The sequence below is a fragment of the Syngnathus floridae genome, chromosome 20 (assembly GCF_059516105.1).
Source record: "Syngnathus floridae isolate MCC-2025c chromosome 20, RoL_Sflo_1.0, whole genome shotgun sequence".
Classification (NCBI taxonomy): Eukaryota; Metazoa; Chordata; class Actinopteri; order Syngnathiformes; family Syngnathidae; genus Syngnathus; species Syngnathus floridae.
In genome coordinates this window covers 2722346-2738678 of record NC_142432.1, presented here as the reverse complement: position 1 = coordinate 2738678, position 16333 = coordinate 2722346, and the positions used below count along the sequence as shown (strand labels likewise).

Here is a 16333-nt window from a genome sequence, read left to right as displayed (position 1 = left end):
TCTTTCTCTGGACCAAAGTCAAGCTAGATTAAGTGAGGAATTCGTTTCCGGTTATAGAAATGACTTCAACGTCACAAATGGAGAATTCTACTTAATATTTTTAAAGAATTCTAAAGAAAACAGAAAACTATAAACATTTCTCGTACATTATAAAAACATATTTAATGAAAGGAAAAAACACATCGAGAGCGATTGGACCTTGAGAGACCAATGTGCTTTTGCTTTGAAAAATTGTCGAGGTTTGTCGATGCATTAGTGTCACTTGATACATGGGGGAACGCGAGTGAGGTGCCTCACAGCCAATCAGGAAACGCCCCTTCCCGACGCTTCCTCTCGTAATCATCTCCCAAAATATACAGACAGAAACTACAACGACATTCTACTACTACACTAATAATAATGATAATATAAATAATAATAATAATGGGAAAAAGATGAAGATTTATTGTTGTATTATACATAATATATTATTTCCTCTTTGTTTTCCAAATGTTCAGTAGAAGTATGTTTTCTATAAAATATCAGCGCTTTTTATTATTATAGTGGCAGCTGGTGTTAGGTTTTTGGTCATTTTTGGTCATTGTTTTCGAAGCAGATATTACAAATTGGAAAAAAGTACAGCATTCTTGCGATTGATATGAAATCAATTCATCCCTGCATGGTGAAGTCATCGGTTGGTGCAAAGACTGATGGGACGTTGTCGCCACCTTGTGGTCAGTTAGCGAAATGGCATCATGACAACCTCAGGGAATCCCAAACAAATGTCTATTTTTGTTGAGGAAATACAAATTGAAAATCAAACTATTGTTAAACTTAAATAGCCAGTTTTTGTATTTTTAATATATGCTGCCAAACGAAATATCCAATGACCAAAAGATATAACACAAAATATGCAGTTTCATGATAAACATTTACTCTTCAATCATCCTCCAATGCATCAATAACAGTTTCAATTAATGCCTTGCTATAATGATTTTCTTTTTTAATTTTCTTGAGGATGTTATTCACAGTCATCATTCAAGAGGAGTACTCAGAGTCTATTGTGGCACCTTCTGGATAGGTGCCACTTTTGTTCCTTCATTAATTACATTATCATCTGACAACCAAACTACTGTACATTGTTTTCAGCATGACAGCTGCACAATATTTATATTTTATTTGAAATAGCACCCGTCTTGTTTCGGTTATTACATTGTCAAGGGAATTGCAATGCAATAAAACTTGATAGTGGGTTTGCAATTTTTCTGTGGGTGGAACTTTGATTGAAGAGAAATTGCTTCTGTGAATGTAAATGAGTATACCCGACATTTACATCTTACAAGGTTGGCTGCACTTGTGGTCCCCTGATAACCACCTGTCTCGCTGTCATTCCACTCTGTCAAATGATCTTCTATTCCCTTTCAATGCTCTCATTTCCACTCACTCTTTTTTTCCATCCCACACATCACCTGTCTCTTCCTGACCACCATCTCCTTGTCCTTCTACTTCTTACAACTCCAAGGCATAAAGGCACAGAGTGAATGTGTTGCACAACGACTGCAGCATCCATTGTGTTTTGGTATACAACAGATCTCAAGGCTCTGAAGTAAAGTGAGTTACAAGAAGTTCCCTTTCGAGATACCAGTGTGCCTGCCGAGTTTGCAAAGCAGACTACTAAAGTAGAGACCTCATTCAAAACGCACATACATTTTGAATTTGCAGTCCCACTTAGGGGAGTCTCTCACTGTATTCAAGTAGGCCTTCTGTGTTATTTCTAGCCATGTGTTTTCTCAGAATCATCTGAATGTTTTAGAATCGTAAATTTTAAATGGCTAAATCCCTTTAGAGTCTAGTAAGCGCACTATTTCTGTTATCTCTTTCTGCTGCTTTTGTATCACAAAGCTTTCTTAAAACTATGATGCAAAATACACCCCATGCAGAGTAATAAACAATCTGGAACTATAAAATATATATAATTAACATTTGTCTTTATGAATGACTAATTTAGAATTCTTTTTTTGTCAAAATTGCTGAAATTGCTTATTTCCTGTTCAAATACAAAAGCAAAACGCTTTGTTTTGCTGGTGGGTCATAGAACTGCAGCCTCAGGTTGAGGCAGATATTACTCTGCCGCACTGAGGGGGGCGTACAAGAGCCAACAGGTATTTCATGCTGCCCCATTTGTTTGCTGTCAAGGTGGACGAGACAACACCTGTCAAACAAATCACAGATCTCTGTTATTTTGCACGAAGTAGCTCCAAGTAAAGAGACTTTTGGGGGATTTGATGTGATGATAGACGAGCTCCTGCAGTAGTTTTGTATGTCTTGAGAGTTGGAGAAATGTGAAAAGTTTGTAAAACACATGACGGATCTGCTGTCAGAGCTTCATGGGGTGCAGTCCCAAATGAAATCAAAGGTGCATCAATAAGGAGGACCTCTACAACAAAGTGATGAAGCTTTTTTATGATGAAGGATAAGCGCATGGACTTGATCTACAATTAAAGGTAAGACTACAAACTGTGTGTGTGTTTGTGCACGCGCGTGCGTGAGTAGAATGCTGATAAGAACTAACCAGCAGTAGGCCTGGCTGCATCAATTTATTTTTTCTGTGTTTTCTCCAAATTTGAATAAGATCCCCAACCAAAGTTACAAAGGGTACTAATTCTAACAGCAGCCCTATTATATTAAGTCAACCCTTCCTTTTTGACTTATATATTTATAAATCTGCCTCACCAACTATGAACGTCACCGTACGTCACTGTATAGTTATAGCAATGGGTAGACAAGCACTGTCGTATCCCATGCCACCTGTAGGGGTCAGTGTTGTCATTCTGTCTTCACGCCTGTCATTGCATTTAGCCCCTCCCCTCCCCTCCCCAGTGTTGAAGCATTGAGAAGCCTTGCTGTGTGCTCTGTGTAGCATCATGTCGTTCTATCTATCTGCTTTTGTCATACCAGTGCGGAATCGTGTATTTACATAAGGGGGATGGATGCGTGTGCGTGTTTTTGCAGGCCAACAGCAGTAGGGCACACAATCTGCTGCATTGTACAATGCGTATTGTAACTCTTGCAATCCTCATTCATCTGCTGCTCATTCCTCTATATTGATCTGGCACTTTTTCCCAATATATTTAGGTAGGGAATAGGATCAAACAAGGCTTTCTACTTCTGAAACATTTTTGCTGTTATGTGTTTTTTGCCCGGTGGGCTCTATGCTGGTTGTTTGTTCCACTTTGAATTTCTTTCTTTTTAATGCTAAGTCAAACTTCCAAAAGGTGTTGTTTTTTTTGATATTGTAATTTTCAACTTCACGTCAGCTCTTCAAAAACATCAATAGTGTTTCATTTTTCATTGCTGGACAAGCTGTCAAGAAAGATAGGTGGATGTTATGTACTGGATTGAATCCTACAATCTCTTGAAAATTATATATATATATATATATATATATTTTTTGGTGAGAGGGGTGATTCTTCCAGATTACATCATTTATCGATTTCTGGACAAGGGAGCAATGTGTAATATGTAATATTTATGTTTCCACAAAAACGTGCTAAACAGCTTACTGCTCTCCAATGACCAAAATGGATGACGCAATTTTGATTTTAAGAAGTAAAGCTATCCTCTGTTGCCCATGGAGAACACTTTAGTTTTATTTGAAGAAATGGAAGCTCCCTCCGGTTGCTGCAGTGTACCGCTAATTTATCATTGCATATTTTTCACAACCAGCCTATTCTGCAAAGAAACATCATTTGTAAACTTTATGCAATAAAACACTGCAAACAGTTTTACAAGCCGATAGCTTGCACATCAAATCAAAATCAAACCAGCCTTTAAATGGCTCACTGACAATACTTGACGCTGATGGCAGTTGATTGAACCCTTTGTCCCCTTACAGCCCCTGCCACGATTACTAGAACAAATGAAGCTTAATAAAAGTTCAGCTACTAAGACCATCTCCTTGTGAATGCCCTCCAAGTCACAGCCCCAGTTTTTCCACTTTCTCTGCCACGCTCCATTAGTTTAGTCACATGCATTCCAATCACACTCTAACGTGCTGCCCTTTCAAGCCAATTACTTTTACGCTGTCACATTTATGTGTTAGCTCTCACTTTGCTGCTGTTAAACCATCATGACAGTGTTGTGAAAACAGTGACCCTCCTCCGCCCACACAGCAATTCCACAGTCGTTACGACCCACGGATTGGTTGTGCCCTTATGTAAACAATGCTGCACTAAATTCCAGTGGATGAAGTCCAACTTGCAGTTTCAGCTTGCTCAAGGTGTAAAATGTTATAAAACCCGAATGTGAATTAAATCGGTTGAGTATTCTCCTGATTGACTTGTGTAATCACGTCTTAAAGCAATTGAGGCACTACTTTGCGGTTTGTTACTTAATGGTTGTAATATGTGTGCCAGAGCGTGTTGAATCATTTGCTTATATGTGTTGCTGCTCCATGTGGTTCATTAAAATGACCAAATTTTTTTTTTTTTAGCCCCTCTGTGGCGTTATAGATGCTAGCAGACTTTCATTAGAATATTGGTTAGTTGGACAATGCTTAATTCTCTAATGTGAACTTTTACAGTGAACTATTTTTCCTTCCTTGAAAGAAAGGGGGAAAAATAATTCGGTAAATTTTTATATGGTCTCACCATATTACGTTTTTGTACCTGCGGGTAGGTTTGGAACATATCCACTGTGATAAATGGGGTTTACTGTACATATATCAGCTATAGGAAGTTGAGTTTCTACGGCATAATGGGATTTCTCTGCTCAGTGCAACACTGGCAGCTGTGTGGAAAACTGAAATATGGAAGGGTAACTTAAAAAACAACTTCAGGTACAGTTGGGATAAGTACAATGTAAAAAAAATCTAACATTTCTAATGGATTGAAATGATCAGAGGTCATGATAAAGTTTAATTTTAAGAAGCAGCCACAGGCAAATTACATTTTATATTTGAATCTTGGATTAATGATATTTTTCCAGTGTTCAAGGTATTTTAAATTATTCTTTTCAATTGTATTTATTAAATATGTAAGCACATTAAAGTTAAAAAAAGCCCCAGATTATTCAATCATGCATTTATACATTTTATTTCCTCAGTACTTATTCTTATAGAAATACTTTTTCGTTTGTCTCTTGAATGAAAGCAGAAATAAACCTGCTACAATTGATGGAATATGTTTGGCACGTTAAAGCTCAACAGAAAAGATGACGTTTAAAAACCACCAATTTTACCTGGTCTTTGCCTTTATTGCTATGCATTATACTCTTGTCAAAAATTTCCCCTTAAAAGCAATTCCAGCTCAATTTATAAAACCAGACAACATAGCCACAATTTTTCAGACATCATTTCATACATCAAAAGTGAGCACTAGGGAATCAGAAAACTAATATTCACGTCCAGGTGCAACTACACACTCACAACAACACATGAAATGTGAAAATAAGATAGTTGCTCTTTTCATGCCCAGGCTGGAACATCTCAGGAAAGGTGGAAAGGATGTTGAAAATGACATGACACTTGGGGCCATAAGCCTGCTGGGTCATTGAGTCATTTGCAATGAGTGAGAATTTTACAAGCTACCTTTAAAAATAAACCTTCTGAAAGCCGGGAGCTGGAAAAAACCCCGATTATATTTAAAAAAAAATATATATAAAATCAAATAAAAAGGGCAAACAATAGTTCAAGGATACATTTCTTTCATTTTAATTGCATTCTTAAAACTCTTACCGAGATTCCAAAGCAAAATACTTCTTGGAGATACTTATATTAAAATAAATTCTGAGCAGATCCCAAAGCACTTGGCCTGCCGTATTTTTAACAAGCCCGCATGTCGGTAAGAGGACATAATCCTCTGTGAGGAGGGCACAGGGCTCTACTTCCTGGCGATCTCTTCCACTATTTTAGATCCCTGCGAAGTGAAACTTGATTTTAAAGCTGGAAAAGGTCTTGCACTCTGATCTCTTGCTAAACATTCAAGAATACTACTCTGCTGCACAGTTGCATCATGTTTACACAACTGATCATGTGATTGAAATGAACAGTTGAGTTTTTTTTTTTATTATTATTAAAAGAGCAACTAGAAACTTCCGAAACCAAGCATTATTTTTTGCCCTGCAAACCAGCCAGCCTCACTTGTGCATTTCCGATTCTCCTTCATCCGCACATCAAATGAGCGGAAAGCCAGCCAGTCACACTTGCAGAATCTCGACGTGATGTATAATTGAACAGTGAAAAGGTACGAGTGGTTAAGAACATTCATGAGGAATTATATCACAGGTGTTATGATCCAGAAATCTAAAGAAATTTTGAATGTATTGTTTTCAAATGCATTTTCCCATACACGCATTTAACTTTTGAAAATGTTTGGCTGACCCTCATAATGTTAAATGTGATTATGATTTATTTTTAATTGAAAATAAAGCCGCTGTAGCAGCTGGAATATTAAAACAACATAAGGGCCGAATTTGTCGAGGTTACGTCCCCTCGCATTTTACAGCAGGCAAACGTGAATATGCTTCTCTCCGAGAGTTTTCAGAATCCTATATAAGCTTTCTCATCAAATTATCTGAATTAATTTTATATAGAATTTAAAAAACATGCCATTCCCAATTTAGTGGTAAAAAGTAAAAAATGGCAAGGGCGCAGATTAATAAAGTTACAAAGATAATAATAATAATTCTTGTGATTAATTCAATATTAGCATCTTCCTGTTTGATTGTTGTAAGTCAAGCACTTTGTTCTCAAGATAAAGATCAGACCATAAAGCAACATCTCTTCATGGTCAATATAAGCAACCATATCAAAGATAGCATACTAATACTGCTGTGAACCCCGGATGCACTCGTCTAAATTTGTTAGGTTGCTTTAGGCTAATATCACATATGAATACTAATTTCAGACCCTCATCTAGTACCCTTGACATTATCCCCACAAGACTGCTCAGAGAGATAATAGGGGCCGCACACTCCAATGGGCGCTCTATTATTAATAGCGCTCATTTCTGGACGTCCACCAGACCATTAGTACATGTGTTCAACTGCTGCTTGAGCAACCTAGCCCAAAAAAATTTGCCGACACAAAAATAAAGAATGATTAAAGACACACTGGAATGCCTGGACTACCATAATGCATATAGAAGTTTTTTTTTTTTTTTAAATGGGTTCAATATATTACAGTCCGAGTCAACAGCATCAGTGTGATGTCACCGATACGGCAATTTTAGTTTGATAAAACTACTCAACAAGCGAGACTCTTGGCAGACATGAATCGGGCGCTGTTATCAGACATGACAAATGTGTTATCACACAACACAAGAGGTTCGGGAATGATTCATCATTCACTGCGCACTCAACCCCTGCATGTAGTTGCGCTCATTGGAAATTAATTTGCCTCGGCTTTGCCATCATAACCGTCAAAGGCACGTTAACAGGGCTACTGACATAATTATAGCGTTTGCAAAGGACACATCATATCCACTCTCATAACTTGTCAGAATTATACCAATGGGTGAACCACTATTATCTTGCAAGGAACTGATGTTAAACAAGGAGAATATATATTTATTTGATTTAATAGCAGAATACTTCAAACACTGATGTTCTTGACAAAAAAAATGGTTGTGCTTCTTCAGACTATAAAGAAGGAACAAAAGATCAAAAATCTCTTTTTAATGTCATGCTTGAAATACTTCAATACATTTCAGTGCAATATTGGTACAAAGGGGCGGAATATATTCAATGTTTTCCTGAAACTCAAAGAAAATCAGGAGGAGCTGTTTGAAAATTTTAAATCAATCTAATATTGTCTGCAATCCAGTATTTCGCAGTTTGGAGTCATCAACGTGTTTAAGCAAACAAAACATTCTCAGTTTGCGAAAATAAACACAACTTTAAAAATAGTTTGGCATCTTGTGGGTGAACCTGTTTGTATTCCCACTAGGCTTGACTTCATTGTCTTCCGTCACAATGATTGTCATCATTGTTTGATGAATACAGATTAGATGATGAATGGATTTGGAATAAAAAAGGGTTTGGATGTTCAAGATGAACAGACACGCTTCATTAAAAGAAAGTGCAGGCAAACTCGATGGAGAGCTCCCAAATCGGGATTGCTCATTTAATCAGCAAAGCATAACGAAAGCATCTGAGAGGAAGCAGTTGATTGAGTTAAGTTGAACTTAATCAAAGAGATTGTATTTATCAGATACTGCATAGTATAAGCAACCAGATTAACCCCTGATTTTTTTTTATCAAGTTCATCGTTGCGTTAGAATAAAAGCTACACATTTTGTCACACTATAAATGTCAAGGGGCTGCTAAACAGCCCAACTTGCCACAATTGAAGACTGACATGCACAAATTTGCACATTAAAATAAAAAATAATCACACTTGTGTTGAAATCATGTGGAAGGAAACCCAAAAATTTGGAATGAAGACATCTCTTGTGTTGTTTGCAACTCGGGATCATGTGTCGACTTAAAAATTCTGTCCCTAGTGTTTGGATATTTGCCCATGGCCCAATTTATCAGTCACTGGTTGTTTTTAAGCCGCTGAAACCTAACTTGAGATCAAATGCCGGCCTATTGCTTCTAATTCTGAAACCTTGACTGGGTGTTTTCCATCTATTGACCATAACAGATCAATTTGAGAAAACGCTAAATGATGCCCTCGCTCCCTTTGCCCTTGAAGACTTTTTAACTCATGAAAATTCACTTGAGTTTTTAGAGAAATGGAAGGGCACTTAAGATGGTTGCGAGGATCCCCCGAGGAGGGCCCCAGGCAAGGAATGGAGGGCATGTTAAACCACAATCAGTCAGGGTTCCATTTGTAGTTTTTTTTTTTGGAAAAATGTTTTTTTTTAGACTCTCCCTTGTGTCAGACGAAGTAACTTGAATCAATTGGGATGAGGAAAACAGGTTTTAACTGAAAATTTGCATCATTTTTTAAATTATTAAATCACTTTATGCACTTGTGTAACAATCTCAACAAACTGCTGCAGTCAATATTAACCACCAAATCATCAAGACAGCTATACATTGCCATGAAAACGTTACAAAGAAATGTATGGAAACAAATGCAACCCCTCAAAAAAAAAAAAAAAAAAAAAAATCAATATCCATAAACGCGACTGCTGGTGAGGAGCACAAAAGTTTCTGTTCAATACAATCATCCGGTTATTGAGCTGAAAAGAAGCTCCGACTATTATTTGCGCTTTCTTTGTATGGAGGAAGAACTTTTCAACATTTCAAACAACACTGGAAAAACACAAAATATGTCGATAAAAAAGAAAGCGTGTAAACAGAGTGACGATAGAATGTGATGTCCTTGAGTCTCAATGGGGTTTGTTTCAGTGTAGAAACACACGGACAAGTTATCCATGACACAATTACGGTATGTCCATTCTCGAATCAGGCCTCAGGTTCACTTTTGCAATATGGTTTAATAACACAATTCTGATGCATTCAGGTATTGCTTGCTAGATGATTAACTTGTATAACTGTGATCATTTCTACAATGCTAGGAGCAAATAATAAAAAGCTAATATGTACATAAGGAAATTTTTTTTGTTGTTGAATGGAAATGAAGCTTCAAATTTGCTTCATGTAACAAAACCGGCAAAAGATATAACTGGTTCATGAAGCAAATTTGAAGCTTCATTTTCCCATCACATACAGATTGGTCCAAATAATTATTATGAATTCATTGGAAATATAACTTTGCTCATCTAGCTGTCTTCTTTGAATAGTGACAATTAAATCAATTCAAGGCTTCATAAATACATTCAAAACTCGATCTACTGCATTAACGCTGATAGAATCGAATGTCTCTCAAGTCTTACCTGCCTACAGGGAATAGAACCGATAAAGTTTGAAGCTGCTCCCAACACCTCTATTGAAATAAGTGCCATTAGGCTGACACCAGTTTAAGGAAGGACACGTAAGTGGCCCTTTGAGATAGAGCTGGTGTTTGGACACACTATCAGCAAATTAGATGAGGAGCTGTTGATGTGGAAAAAAAAAAAAAAAGACAAACCTAGTCATTTACAGGTGTGGAGGAGTGCTTAAAGAACAGATGGATTTTAAGTGAGGAAAGTTGGGCAAGGTCGAACGTAGTCGTGGAGTAACTATGTAATTGCATTTAGCATGGCGATGGAAAAATCTTGCTGATCCAAACTTTGAGAGTAGCTCAACCTGTATTTTAGCTCCCCACCTAAACATCATTCTCAACACCCCTTCCATTATATCATAACCCTCAAAAAGCTGCTCAACCTGTGGGGTTTAGCACTTTGCTCCCCATAAAGCTGTCACAAAGCTGTGGATGTCTTCTCCCCTCATCATTTCTTGAGTAGCTTTCTCCGCACTCCTTTTTCCCTGAGTGTAAATCTTTTATATTGACTCGGCTCACTAACTTTTGGCCCCGTCTACCGTTCTTGGAGAGGCTGAGGTCTGTCTGGAGTTGTTGACAGCGCTTTTCTCCAAAAGCGATAGTTCAGGACTTTTTTTTTATTTTTTATATTGGTTTCTACTTTGCACAACAGCTCAAGAAAGAGCATCTTTGATACTTGGCCATTTGTTCTGAACTGTAAAAAGTGTATTTTGGGGGATTTGTGAGAAGTAAGCAAAACGTGTTCACCGCTGCATCATAGCCTAAGGCTTTGCCCATGGCTTGAATAGGAGGAGGGTGCTTTAACCTCACGAGTCTCTATAACATCCTCACCGTATTCAAGATGATGAGAAAAATAATTCGGGCTGAAAAGAATCCTTCCCATTTTGCAACACAGTCTCTGTAAACATGTTCAGGACAATTCAAAACAGTCAAGGACCCATAGAACGTTTATTATAGGCTCACGTTTTCAGGATCTTCTTGAGAGGTTTATGATACCCAACAAGGCCAAGCTCGTTGAAATTATGGTGCTCTGAATTTTTCCTCTTACAATATAAAAACAGTTTTGTAATTCAAGTTTAACACCTGTAATTTGACACTTAACAGCATTTTTGCCATCGTTAAACACCGAGTGGTGTCTTAATGAAAAGCCTTCTTGGCGTTGAACGTCGCTCGTAATAAGCATATATTTATAAATTATTCTTGTAAATGTGAAATGAAATTTTTGGAAGCGGGTTAATTTTACTGTGTGCATTTTCAGCCAATTGTGCACAGTGCTTGTTAGGGAGATTAGGTGCCAGTTTTTTGGAAGTGAGAAATACAAGAAATGGATGATAAGTGAGTGTTGCCACGTTGCTAAGTTTGAAATGCACTGCAGACATGAATTGCATTCATTAAAATGTTTAATCCCATTTTATTTTATTTTTTTCTTCCAATTTCCTCTTTTTAATTTATAATGCATCCTCCTCAATGTGCCAGTGTTGGGGTTTATTTGGCCACCTTGAAGATACCGCTCAATAAAATCGCAATGATTAAGGAGTTTAGTCGACTAATTTGTCCTTTGCCTGTTTGGTTTAATTGCTATGCAAGATCAGAGAAACTTTGTTTATTTGACCTGCATTTGCTCCAAAATCAATAAGCTCTACCTGGAAGTCATTATCACCCAGCATGCTTGCAAAATGTGACGATGATCCCCGACAAACACTCTCACTTTAGAGTTGATGCACTGAAAAATTAATCAAATCATCTTGCGTCATTTCTCAAATTAGTTGGACTCACAATCACTAGGTGGCGCTCTGCACCAATGGGACAATATCAAAGACGGTTTTCCCTGTCGCTGCAAAGTATGCAATTTCTGTAGCATACATGTGTTCTATATTCCCAATTGCATTAATCAACATATCAATCTGGTAAAGGCTATGTCAGGGTTATCTTAAATGCAATTAAGCTGTCATGAATAATGCTTCTTCATAAGTGCACGTCAATTTAATGTGAATAATGATCCACACATAAGAAAAAAAAATCGGATATTTAGAGTGGTCAATGTAGGACAAGACTTAGCTAATGTGTCAAGGTTAAAGAGAAACCGTTTAAATATTAGGATTTAATTTGCTTCTCTGTCTGCTTCCTCAGGATATTATTTTCCGTAGCCTTGCTGTAAATTTAACTACCGGTATTAATCATAAATCCAATTCTAAGGATACAATCAATAATTTGGCTAATTCCCTGTTTCTCCGAGGCCATCTAATTAAAATCTAATTATTGTTATTTAGTGCAAGATCTGATTTCAACTGGGATCCAAACTTTTTGAAAGATGCCAAAATATCTCCCACATAGTAACTGTTTGCAGTAATACGACATACTTATTAAGAGTGTTATAAAATGTTGGCCTGAGTGGATAACTTGAAGCTCACATTTGCTGAGTGAGTTGGCATCACTCTCCAGCATTATGCGGCGGGTCTTTTACTCACACCACCCACTAGATTTAGCCTAAGTGCTCTCCACATCATCAACACAGTCAGTAAAGCTGCCATATGTGTCTATCTGCACTTTTCAAACCAGTTAATGTTTTGAGAGAGTCTGCAATTACAAGAGTCTTATGGCTCCTCTGCGTTTAATAAGCAACACCAAGTGCCTCGGTTAACAATTCTATAGTTTGAAATACACCCGGATGTACTGTAGATAATCAAGATAAAGACACACAGCTTCAAAATTGTCAAATAAAACTTTATCACTTGTGTCATTAGCTGTATGAACAACTGCTCGATTAGATTCATGTAAAAAGTCGGCAAGCTTTCCAAGAAATCAAAACAATGGTGTTAATTGAAACAGTTATTTACTAATAAAAAATTGGAATAAAATGTCCAAAGCATTAAAAAAAAGTATTAATTCACTCATTCACTGCCTCATTAACTTATTTCAGCTATTGAAGGATGAATTGGTATAATTTAATTTAAAATGTTTTGAATATTTACTAATACAAATTTGGAATAAAATCTCCAAAGCGTTAAAAAAAGTATTAATTCACTCATTCACTGCCTCATTAACTTATTTCAGATATCGAAGGATAGATTGGTATAATTTAACTGAGTCGTTTAGCATCAGTAGCTAATGGGAAACTTGAAAATCTGTATATGTTGTCATGGCAACCGCCGCATCTTGGAATTTAACTCCACACCGGTCAAGTATTCGCGTACAAGCCGACGGTTAGGAATCCATCAACGTTCACACATGTGACACCCTTAGGACTTGAACACCGAAACTGAACAGTCCGGGTTTTGTGTTCACTGGCATGACGTGGCGAGCGGGGAAGAGTCACTCCAACGTTTCAATTGCTTTTGCACAGCTGATGCCCGAGGGAGCTTTGTCAGAGAATACCAGTAGCGTTTTATATGACTCAAATGATTAAGGATGGAGCAGAAAAATAATCATTTACTCTCAAATATGGTTTCATGTCTTGTCTTTCAATGTCTATACAAGAACAGTATTGTAAACAACACTGGCTCTCAAAAAATAATGCAATAAATAAAAATACTTTCTAGTATTAAATGGGACGATTGTGAGTTTGCACGCTTATAATTTGTCTGTCCGGCTATGATTGCCGTTATTGTGTGTTCAAAGTGCCGCAATGAAAGCACCCCATTGCGCAACACCTCGTCGGTCATTGTCTCGGCTATGGGTACATCTGCTTGATGGTGATCAGAGGAAGAACAGCAACGTTGCCTCGGGAATTTGCACAGCGCAGCTGTTGCAATAATCACTTGGCAACATCTCCCAGTAGTCCAATATGGCGGCTTTCTCTGAAACTGAGCACATAACAATGAGTTCAGAAAAACTCTTGTCACGAGTTGCACCTTTCCAATAAGCAACAGTATTTGAGGTATGAGTGGATACAGATTGAACTGACTGATGGAAGATTGAAAGGGAACATTGATCGAAACAGTTAATAATGCTTATAGATGCTACGAGATGGTGGAAAAAGCAGGCGTCAAAATGAAAAAATTCTCGATTAATCGACAACAAATTGATGATCAAATTAACACCCTCGTTTTTAATAATCAAATAATCGTTTAAAGCCATTTTTTAAACTAAAGATTGTCCTAAACTTCTGATTTGAGTCTCCCAAAAGTAATAACCTGATTTCTCTAGTCCTTCGTGAAAGCACTTTATTTTTTGCGTTGAATTAAAATAAGACATTTGCAAATATCCGCTTTTACGTTGGAAAGCAATTTCCACCAATTTTAATTCAGTCTCCACGAAGTAAGGACCGGTTCTTGTGAAAATGTCTTTTTAGTGCTCTTCCACTGCTGCTGGGAGCTATTCCCTTCTTGATTGGAACTTGTGCTGCTAGAAAAAAAAAATAAAAAACCTCAAAAATAGTCAAATTGCTCATTGAGTCGGTGGTAATTCCCACTCTAAATGAAACACCTGGCTCGGAATTACTTTATTCATCTGCACTCTGAACTCTCAGATGGCAACATTATCATTCAACTTCACATCCTAAGAAAATAAGTTTAGATTCACGAGCAATGTAAATACGTAGACGCACACAAAAATATTGCATCAGGGCATTTATGGAAAACTGTGATTTCAGTTTTGATTGGACATTATTCTCATCACATGATAGCTCATCCATCAATGTTGGAAGTGAGGTTTTACGGCTCAACTGGGATAATGTGGGTTAAACGGTCTTGGATGACTGGTGATGGATGGACGTTGATTATCTAATATGGTTTTCGAGGCAGTACTCGAGTAAATTGGCAATGCACCGTTGAGGTTGCCCATTTGATAAAACTGACTTGCTTTGTTCACAAGCTTGTGTATGAATGGATTATAAAAAGATTACAGCACAACTAATATTCCATATATTGTTTTGTTGCCAATGATGATTGGCTGTTAAACATTCACAGACCTTGAATTAGGATCACGTAGCTATGGGGGCTTAATTAATTGAGTTAAAGGGGACTGTTAGGTTCTTGGCAGAGGCACCGAATGTGTTGTTCAATTTTTGCTCCCTGGGAAATTTGGACGGTAGAAGCAAGCCAAAAAAAAAAAAGACAGTCAAGGATGAAGAGGCTGCAAAACAGAGACGAGGCAATGAGAGAGTGAGTTAGGAGGGCTGACAATTGGAGAATGGAGCTTTCTTCGGGTTATGTTTGAGGTCTTTTTGACAGCTGGATTCCCTTTGCTCCCTATTCTTTCAGACCTTATGTATCAGTCTTGGCTAGAAAGTGTAAGAAAGAAAGTAAAACTGATGAAGAGCATAACCTCAGACACTCTGTTTAGGCTGTGCTCCCTCCAAACGAGACGGAGGATCTGCAAAAGGAATACTTGCACTCCAAGTCTTGTTTTATTCTTCAACTTTTCATTGTGATGCTCAAGATCTACTCTTCAAAAAAATGTCTGTTCTTATCACAGAAGAATCAGACACACACACACATATATATATATATATATATATATATATATATATATATATATATATATTTATTTTATATATTTTAAAAATATTTTTATATTTATTTTATATATTTTTTTATATTTATATATTATAGAGACACACACACACACACACAATATACTGTATATTTTTAGATTCAATCATTTCTTCACACAGAATTCAAGTACTGTGTATACAATGTAATTCCAGGGGTCCGCATGACATTTTCATTTTCTATTCAGGAGATGGAGCCCGATGAGTACATCATGAGGTTGTCTAGGTTCAGTTCAATATAATCAACTGAAACATGGATGTCTCTTCTCCTGTCTAAACATTTGTAACTGAGGACTTGGATAATATTTGTTCAAGCACAGATAACAAATTTCAAATGAATTTTTCTTCCAAAGGGTATGGGGGGGGTAGCTCTACTTGAAGGAAAAAAAGAAAAATTCATCGGTCAGGTTTTTCAAAATGGCAAAAAGGGGAGAAAATGAGTCATCTTGCTTATGCAACGGTTCATTAATTTGTTGCGTGAAATTAAAAGATCCGATCAAGTGTGGAATATCATAAGACTAGTCGCTCGGAAGGCTAGCAGACACCATGTGACAATCGATCATTATTCATGACAGGGGAGTTACCTATTGTGAGATAAAGTTTTGTGTGTTTGGCAGGTGATGCATCAGGGTGGGTAAGCAACGCTCTGAGGCATATATAAATCAATGATAATGCTTTTGGCTGCCATCTTGGCCTTTTCAGATATTCTGCACTGCTCAACAAGAGTGGCATATAGCAAAGAGAGCAGACTTGTGTTTATCACTCCCTGTTCATCCTTTGCACTGTCTGCCACATTCAGCATGGGATTTAGCCTCATTTCACCGAGTTGATTCACTCACTTCAGTGCCAGCAGAACTTGTTGAATTATGGAAATGAAAAAAAAAAAAAGGCTTGCCGCAACTAACAGCTTTGTGAGCGAGGAGTGTTTGCGCAGAAATGATCACCTTTACATCTGCGGGTGTTAACAGGAA

The 16333-nt window shown here is 37.3% G+C and overlaps 1 long non-coding RNA gene across 9 annotated transcripts in view; it reads left to right on the top strand.

The window, feature by feature from the left end:
- The first annotated feature begins 2145 nt into the window (after nucleotides 1-2145).
- The window catches only part of LOC148380735 (uncharacterized), a 183964-nt gene continuing 169776 nt past the window's right edge, over nucleotides 2146-16333 (top strand). For all 9 annotated transcript variants that reach the window (XR_015854696.1, XR_015854694.1, XR_015854691.1 and 6 more), the window contains exon 1: nucleotides 2146-2483. This is a non-coding gene — a long non-coding RNA (uncharacterized LOC148380735). The remainder of the gene's footprint in view (nucleotides 2484-16333) is intronic.